This window comes from Mirounga leonina, unplaced genomic scaffold, assembly GCF_011800145.1.
Source record: "Mirounga leonina isolate KUSES-001 unplaced genomic scaffold, KU_Mleo_1.0 Mir_91, whole genome shotgun sequence".
NCBI classification, from domain to species: domain Eukaryota; kingdom Metazoa; phylum Chordata; class Mammalia; order Carnivora; family Phocidae; genus Mirounga; species Mirounga leonina.
In genome coordinates, this window is record NW_023270839.1 from 10,171,676 (window position 1) to 10,181,101 (window position 9,426).

Consider the following 9,426-nt stretch of genomic DNA (forward strand, 5'->3'; position numbering starts at 1 on the left):
TTGGAAAAATGTCTGTTCATGTCTTCTGCCCATTTCTTGATTGGATCATTTGTTCTTTGGGTGTTGAGTTTGATGAGTTCTTTATAGATTTTGGATACTAGCCCTTTATCTGATATGTCATTTGCAAAAATCTTCTCCCATTCTATCGGTTGTCTTTTGGTTTTGTTGACGGTTTCTTTTGCTGTGCAAAAGCTTTTTATCTTGAAGAAGTTCCAATAGTTCATTTTTGCCCTTGCTTCCCTTGCCTTTGGCGATGTTTCTAGGAAGAAGTAGCTGTAGCTGAGGTTGAAGAGGTTGCTGCCTGTGTTCTCCTTTAGGATTCTGATGGATTCCTGTCTCACAATGAGGTCTTTCAACCATTTGGGGTCTATTTTTGTGTGTGGTGTAAGGAAATGGTCCAGTTTCATTCTTCTGCATGTGGCTGTCCAATTTTCCCAACACCATTTGTTGAAGAGACTGTCTTTTTTCCATTGGACATTCTTTCCTGCTTTGTCAAAGATTAGTTGACCATAGAGTTGAGGGTCCATTTCGGGGCTCTCTATTCTGTTCCATTGATCTATGTGTCTGTTTATGTGCCAGTACCATACTGTCTTGATGATGACAGCCTTGTAATAGAGTTTGAAGTCTGGAATTGTGATGCCGCCAGCTTTGCCTTTCTTTTTCAACATTCCTCTGGCTATTCGGGGTCTTTTCAGGTTCCATACAAATTTTAGGATTATTTGTTCCATTTCTTTGAAAAAAGTGGATGGTATTTTGGTGGGGATTGCATTGAATGTGTAGATTTTTCTGGGTAGCATTGACATCTTCACAATATTTGTTCTTCCAATCCATGAGCACGGGATGCTTTTCCATTTCTTTGTGTCTTCCTCAATTTCTTCCATGAGTATTTTATAGTTTTCTGAGTACAGATCCTTTGACTCTTTGGTTAGATTTATTCCTAGGTATCTTATGGTTTTGGGTGCAAGTATAAATGGGATCGACTCCTTAATTTCTCTTTCTTCTGTCTTGTTGTTAGTGTATAGGAATGCCACTGATTTCTGTGCATTGATTTTATATCCTGCCACTTGACTGAATTCCTGTATGAGTTCTAGCAGTTTTGGGGTGGAGTCTTTGGGGTTTTCCACATAAAGTATCATATCATCTGCAAAGAGTGAGAGTTTGACTTCTTTGCCGATTCAGATGCCTTTTATTTCTTTTTCTTGTCTGATTACTGTGGCTAGGACCTCTAATACTATGTTGAATAGCAGTGGTGATAGTGGACATCCCTGCCGTGTTCCTGACCTTAGGGGGAAAGCTCTCAGTTTTTCCCCATTGAGAATGATATTCGCTGTGGGTTTTTCATAGATGGCTCTTATGATATTGAGGTATGTACCCTCTATCCCTATACTCTGAAGAGTTTTGATCAAGAAAGGATGCTGTCCTTTGTCAAATGCTTTTTCTGCATCTATTGAGAGGATCCTATGATCCTTGTTCTTTCTTTTGTTAATGTATTGTATCACATTGATTGATTTGCGGATGTTGAACCAACCTTGCAGTCCAAGGATAAATCCCACTTGGTTGTGGTGAAGAATCCTCTTAATGTACTGTTGGATCCTATTGGCAAGTATTTTGGTGAGAATTTTTTCATCCATGGTCATCAAGGATATTGGTCTGTCATTCTCCTTTTTGATGGGGTCTTTGTCTGGTTTTGGGATCAAGGTAATGCTGGCCTCATAAAATGAGTTTGGAAGTTTTCCTTCCATTTCTATTTTTTGGAACAGTTTCAGAAGAATAGGTATTAATTCTTCTTGAAATGTTTGGTAGAATTCCCCTGGGAAGCTATCTGGCCCTGGGCTTTTGTTTGTTGGGAGATTTTTGATGACTGCTTCAATTTCCTTAGTAGTTATAGGTCTGTTCAGGTTTTCTATTTCTTCCTGGTTCAGTTTTGGTAGTTGATACATCTCTAGGAATGCATGAGTATCTTCTAGGTTATCTAATTTCCTGGCATATATTTGCATATAATATGTCCTTATATTTGTTTGCGTTTCTTTGGTGTTGGTGGTGATCTTTCCTTTTTCATTCATGTTTTTATTTATTTGGGTCATTTCTCTTTTCTGTTGATAAGTCTGGCCAGGGGTTATCCATCTTGTTAATTCTTTCAAAGAACCAGCTCCTAGTTTCATTGATCTGTTCTACTGTTCTTTTAGTTTCTATTTCATTGATTTCTGCTCTGATCTTTATGATTTCTCTTCTCCTGCTGGGTTTAGGCTTTATTGGCTGTTCTTTCTCCAGCTCCTTTAGGTGGAGGGTTAGGTTGTGTACTTGAGACCTTTCTTGTTTCTTGAGAAAGGTTTGTATTGCTGTATACCCTCCTCTTAGGACTGCCTTTGTGCATCCCAATGATTTTGAACAGTTGTGTTTTCATTTTCATTCGTTTCCATGAATTTTTAAAATTGTTCTTTAATTTCCTGGTTGACCCATTCATTCTTTAGTAGGATGTTCTTTAGCCTCCATGTATTTGAGTTCTTTCCGACTTTCCTCTTGTGATTGAGTTCTAGTTTCAAAGCACTGTGGTCTGAAAATATGCAGGGAATGATCCCAGTCTTTTGGTACCGGTTGAGACCTGATTTGTGACCTAGGATGTGATCTATTCTGGAGAATGTTCCATGGGCTCTAGAGAAGAATGTGTATTCTGTTGCTTTGGGATGGAATGCTCTGAATATATCTGTGAAGTCCATTTGGTCCAGTGTGTCATTTAAAGTCTTTATTTCCTTGTTGATCTCTTGCTTAGATGATCTGTCCATTTCAGTGAGGGGGGTGTTAAAGTCCCCAGTATTATTGTATTGTTGTCGATGTGTTTCTTTGCTTTTGTTATTAATTGCCTTATATAATTGGCTGCTCCCATGTTAGGGGCATAGATATTTATATTTGTTAGATCTTCTTGTTGGATAAATCCTTTAAATAGGATATAATGTCCTTCCTCATCTCTTATTACATTCTTTGGCTTAAAATCTAATTTGTCTGCTATAAGGATTGCCACCCCAGCTTTCTTTTGGCGTCCATTAGCATGGTAAATGGTTTTCCACCCCCTCACTTTCAATCTGGGGGTGTCTCTGGGTCTAAAATGAGTCTCTTGCAGACAGCATATAGATGGGTCTTGTTTTCTAATCCAGTCTGATAGCCTGTGTCTTTTGATTGGGGCATTGAGCCCATTTACATTCAGGGTAACTATTGAAAGATAGGAATTTAGTGCCATTGTATTGCCTGTAAGGTGACTGTTACTGTATATCGTCTGTGTTCCTCTCTGGTCTATGTTGCTTTTACGCTCTCTCTTTGCTTAGAGGACCCCTTTCAAGATTTCCTGTAGGCCTGGTTTCGTGTTTGCAAATTCCTTTAGTTTTTGTTTGTCCTGGAAGCTTTTTATCTCTCCTTCAATTTTCAATGACAGCCTAGCTGGATAGAGTATTCTTGGCTGCATATTTTTCTCATTTAGTGCTCTGAAGATATCCTGCCAGTCCTTTCTGGCCTGCCAGGTCTCTGTGGATAGGTCTGTTGCCAATCTAATGTTTCTACCCTTGTAGGTTACATATCTCTTCTCCCGAGCTGCTCTCAGGATTTTCTCTTTGTCTATGAGACTTGTAAGTTTTACTATTAGATGTCGGGGTGTTGACCTATTTTTATTGATTTTGAGAGGGGTTCTCTGTGCTTCCTGGATTTTCATACCTGTTTCCTTCCCCAAATTAGGGAAGTTCTCTGCTATAATTTGCTCCAATATACCTTCTGCCCCTCTCTCTCTTTCTTCTTCTTCTGGGATCCCAATTATTCTAATGTTGTTTCGTCTTATGGTATCGCTTATCTCTCGAATTCTGCCCTCGTGATCCCGTAGTTGTTTATCTTTTTCTCAGCTTCTTTATTTTCCATCATTTCGTCTTCTATATTACTGATTCTCTCTTCTGCCTCATTTATTCTAGCAGTTAGCGCCCCCATTTTTTATTGCACCTCATTAATAGCCTTTTTGATTTCTACTTAGTTGGATTTTAGTTCTTTTACTTCTCTAGAAAGGGTTTCTCTAATAACTTCCATATTTTTTTCAAGTCCAGCTAGTATCTTTAAAGTGATGATTCTGAATTCTAGATCTGACATCGTACTAATGTCCATATTGAGTAGGTCCCTGGCAGTCGGTACTACCTCTTGTTCTTTTTGTTGAGGTGATTTTTTCGATCTTGTCATTTTGTGCAGAGGAGAATAGATTAATGAGAGAACAAAATGCTAGCAGAGTAACAATGTCCCCAGAAAATATACTCTAAACAAATCAGAAAAGACCTGAAGCAGTGGAAAAAGAAATGGAAAGAGAGAAAAAAGAAAAAGAAAAAGAAGAAAAAGAAAAAGATAAAGATAAAAACAAAAACAAACAAAGCAAAACAACAACAACAAAAAAACCAGAATGTGATCAAATATGATCAGGCTGGTATATAGATCAGTGCCACACACTGGATTTGGGGTGTATTTTGGTCTTTTAGAAGAAAGTGCCTCCCAAAATGTTAAAGAAAGAAAAACTTATATGTGTATAAAAATAAGGGTTGATATGATGAAGAGATGGAATATGACTGTAAAGATGGAAAGTATAAAAAACTTTATAAAAGGAATTGATAAGAAGTTGTTTGAAAAAAGAAAGAAGAGGATTTAAAAAAAGAAAAAAGAAAAAAAAAGTGAGAGATTGTGATCAGGCAGGGTAATAGAAAACACCATATACTAGAGATTTAGGGTATATTTTAATCTGTTAGAAGAAACTATCTCAAAATTTTAAAGAGAGAACAACTTATATATATATGCCAAAAATATGGGTAACTACTATGAAGGGATAGAATATGACTCTAAAAATGAAAAATAAAAATGTTTTTTTTTAAAAAGGGATTGATAAGATGTTGGTTGGAAAAGGGAAAAAGAAAAATTCAAAAAAAAAAAAAGACAGTTAAAAAAAAATTAACTTTGAAAGACTAAAGAATCATGGTAAAAAAGCCATGAATTCTATGTGCAATATTCCCCTAGTGCTGGAGTTCTGCCGTTCTCATTGATCGGTAAACTTGGTCTTGGCCGGCTGTTCTCGCTGATCTTCTGGGGAGGGGCCTGTTGCCGTGGTTTCCAAATGTCTTTGCCGGAGGTGGAATTGCCCCGCCCTTGCCCCCTCCCGGCTAAGTAATCTGCTCGGGTTTGCTCTCCGGAGCTTTTGTTCCCTGCGAGCTTTCCGTACAGCTCTGGAGGCGGAGAGTGAAAATGGCAGCCTCCCAATCTCTGCCCCGGAGGAGCCGAGAACTCGGGGCCCCACTCCTCAGCAAGTCCCCAGAGAAGAGCCGGCAGTCACTCCTGTCTCCCCGGTCTCCGGCCGCACTCCGTGCTCACCCGGCCTGTGACCGCGCGTTTCTATCTCTGGCACCCGACCCCGGGTGGAGTCTCCAAACCCAGCAGATCCCTGCGGTGCACTCCCGCGCGGCTCCCCCCGGGGGAGGAAGGTGAGTCTCCCCGGATCTGCCGCTTGTGGGGTCCCTGCTGGAGGAGCAGTGGCCCGACTGTGCCGTGGATCACGGTTTATGGCCACCCCGAGCTGAGAGCCCGCGCCTGGGCTCCGCCTCTGCAGCCGGCTTCCCTGCTCCATTACCTGGGAGCTCTGCCGCCCTCAGGCACCCCCGGTCTTTCTGTGACCCTGAGGGTCCTGAGACCACACTGTCCCGGAGGGTTTCACCCCCTGCTTAGCCACCAGAGTGACGTCCCTTGGCAGAGCCAACTTTTAAAAGTTCCGATTTTGTGCTCCGTGGTTCTATCACTTGCCAGAAGTGGCCAATGGAGGCCCCTCCCCCACCGTCTATCCTCCCGAATATCGCCTCGGATTCACTTCTCCGCACGTCCTACCTTCCAGAAAGTAGTCGCTTTTCTGTTCAGAGAGTTGTTGGTATTCCTTTCTTCGATCTCCTGTTGAGTTTGTAGGTGTTCAGAATGGTTTGATCCCTATCCAGCTGAATTCCTGAGAGGAGACGAAATCCAGGTCTCCTACTCCTCCGCCATCTTGCTCCACCCCCCAAGATTTTATTTATTTATTTGACAGAGAGAGAGACAGCGAGAGACGGAACACAAGCAGGGGGAGGGGGAGAGGGAGAAGCAGGCCTCCTGCCGAGCATGGAGCCCGATGCGGGGCTTGATCCCAGGACCCTAAGATCATGACCCAAATCGAAGGCAGATGCTTCATGACTGAGCCACCCAGGTGCCCTATAATACTTTAAATACTAAATCTATTAACTATACCTTCAAGTTAATAAATACAAATGTAAAGATGCCTCTATGAAACAATCACAAGATAGTTCACTTATTATATTTAATCTGAAAACAATTCTCTTAGTGTAATACTGAAAGTAATATTTGGCAAAAGGAAGACAGACACATTCCTCTGACCTGTTCCACATAGTAATGCAGAAGGCAGATTATGAGATAATTTTTTAAGTCATAAATGCTATAGTCATCCAGAAATAAAGACAACACCTTCATTCATATTCCTTCTACTCCTTTCTTTTCCTTCCTTCTCTTCCCATCTTTTATGGCTCTGTGCTCGACAGATTATATTTAGAGAATCAAACTTAGTACCAAGAATCTGAAGTCCATTCATGGAGAGTAAAGAAACAAAACCACATTATATGAGGACCACTTATAAAAATTTAGAAATGCTTAGCTAAAGAAAAAAAAAAGAATGTGGACTATATTGGTAGTGGTGAAGAAAATTATTATTAAGATCCTCTTGGAGCGCCTGAGTGGCTCAGTCAGTTAAGCATCTGCCTTTGGCTCGGGTCATGATCCCGGGGTCCTGGGATCAAGCCCCAAGTCTGGCTCCCTGCTCAGTGGGAAGCCTGCTTCTCCCTCTCTCTGCCTGCTGCTCGACCTGCTTGTGCACTCGCTCTCTCTCTCTCAAATAAATAAATAAAATCTTTTAAAAATTCTATTTAAAAAATGATCCTCTTCCCCAACTCCTATGCAGTGGTACAAAGGTTCTGCTTGGGGGAGAGTAAGGCTTTAAAGACAAAAACCCCTGCAGCCCTATCTGAGGTGACTGACGTCATTTGGACCTTGGTATGGAGAATTCCATAATGAACAGCATTCTCAAAAACTTGGGTATCTTGGTGAAGAGCAATTAAGAAGGTGTTGGAATTTCCATGATACTGGTAGCCATAAACAAAAAGCAGAGAAGCTAGACATTTGACAGAAAGAACCAGCCAAGAAGAACCCTCCTGAGATCATAAACCTGGGGGACAGGAAGGCTATTTATGTGCCAGGCTGCACCCACTCGGGAGTAATGAGGCTTGAAAGCATCTCCCAAACCACACAAAGATCTAATAAAAGACGAAGGTTCATAGGCACGGGGATAGAAGCACAACCTCTGAACAAAATAAGCTACTGTGATCTAGAGGCAAATCCTAGGAAGCCAGCATTTAAAAAACAAAAAATTACACATAGTTCTGGAAGTTTGGAAGCCTCTTTGCATGTTAATTCCAAATATGTTTCCACTTCTTACAAAGCAGTGCCCTTAATTTCACAAATTAAATTGTAATTCTGCAAACAACAAAATTACATTTTGTGGCTGATTTCAGCAAGATTACACCTGTAACTACAAAAGTAAGACATTTAAAAGCTTCCAAAATGTTTTTTCTGGTTCTCAGACTATAACTTGAAATGAACTTCTAAAAATCTGAGTTTGTCATTTCTTTCTATGAGTATTCAGAAGAATCCATCACACACTATTCTCCTTATGTGTAACTAATGTTATCATTAGTAACAAAATGGTCAAGTACAATAGCCACTTGCTTCAACTGGCACTTCAATACAACAACACAATTATTCATAATGCCACTACCTGCTGGTAATGGGGTTACTAGCATGCCATTCCACATTGGCAAGAATCTCGGGCTGTATCAATTCCCAAGGACAAGATCAAGCCAATTCCCAAACCCCATACTTAAGGTTCTGCTTCCTGGGGCCATTCTGCTAGAAATTTATGAATTAGGAGACAAAAGAAGAAATATTTGTTCTTTGAATAAAAATAATATTTAAAGATGTATAAGTAGGTACTGAATAATGAAAAATAATAAACTTTTTAAAACCCTAAGGGATCATTTTAAAAGCAGCCAAAGGGGGGAAAAAAGCCCCAGGGCTGGAGGAATAAAGGGGAGAATCTGGCATTATTAAAACTAAAGCTTAGATAAGGACTCCACAGACTTGAAACTCGGACCTATGAAAAGAGGTCTCTGGCTGGTGCTACTTCTCTAAACCAGTTTCTGTAAAATATCACTTCATTCTCGTAAGATGTTACAGATAAAATGCATAACTCATGTAAAACATTTAACAGAGTCTTACACATAGTAAACATACATACATACTATAAAAGCTACCAAAGGCCATCTACTATTGTTAGCATAAAGTTCAAAATTTGATGTTTTTCAAGACCTAAAGGCCCTGCATGATGTGGTTTCTGTCTGCACGCACATCCCAAAACCACTCTCCTCCTCATCATTTCAGTTTCTCCAGGCCATGAATGGAAAAACAAAACAAAACAACAACCACCACAGATGATACAATCCTAGAAATATATAGCATATTCCCAAAGAACATATTATTATTTGCTGTTTGTTTATCTAGGCAATGGTTTCTTTAAAACAAAACCCACAGCACAATCCACAAAAGAAAAAATAGATACACTGGACTTCATCCAAACTAAAAATATTTGTGTGTCAAAGAATACAGTCAAGAAAGTGAAAATAAAATCTGCAGATGAGAGAAAGTAGTTGTAAATGATATCTCTGATGAGGGTCTTGTAGTCCATTGAATGGTGGCCCTCAAAAAGATGTGTCTATATACTCTATCACAACTCCTAAAACTGTTAATGTGAACTTACTTGGAAAAAAAGGTCTTTGCAAATGTAATAAGGGTTTTGAGATGACATTATTTTGGAGAATGTGGGTTGGCTCTAAATCTAATAACAACTATCCTAATAAGAGACAAAGAGGCAAAGACAAGAATACAGAGGATAAGACCATGTGAAGATGGAAGTCCAGGATGAAGTTATGCAGTCACAGGCCAAGGAACACCTGGAGCCTCAGATGCTGGAAGTGGCAAGGAAGGATTCTTCCCTAGAGCCTTAGGAGGGAGCACAGCCCTGCCAGTGTATTGATTTCAGATTTCTAGCCTCCAAAATTGCAAGAGACTAAATTTCTGTTTTAAACCACCAAGATGGTGGTAATTTGATATGACAGCCCTAGAAAACTAATACAGGTCTGGGGCGCCTGGGTGGCTCAGTCATTAGGCGTCTGCCTTCAGCTCAGGTCATGGGATCGAGTCCCGCGTCGGGCTCCCTGCTCAGCGGGGAGCCTGCTTCTCCCTCTCCCACTCACTCTGTGCTTGTGTTCCCTC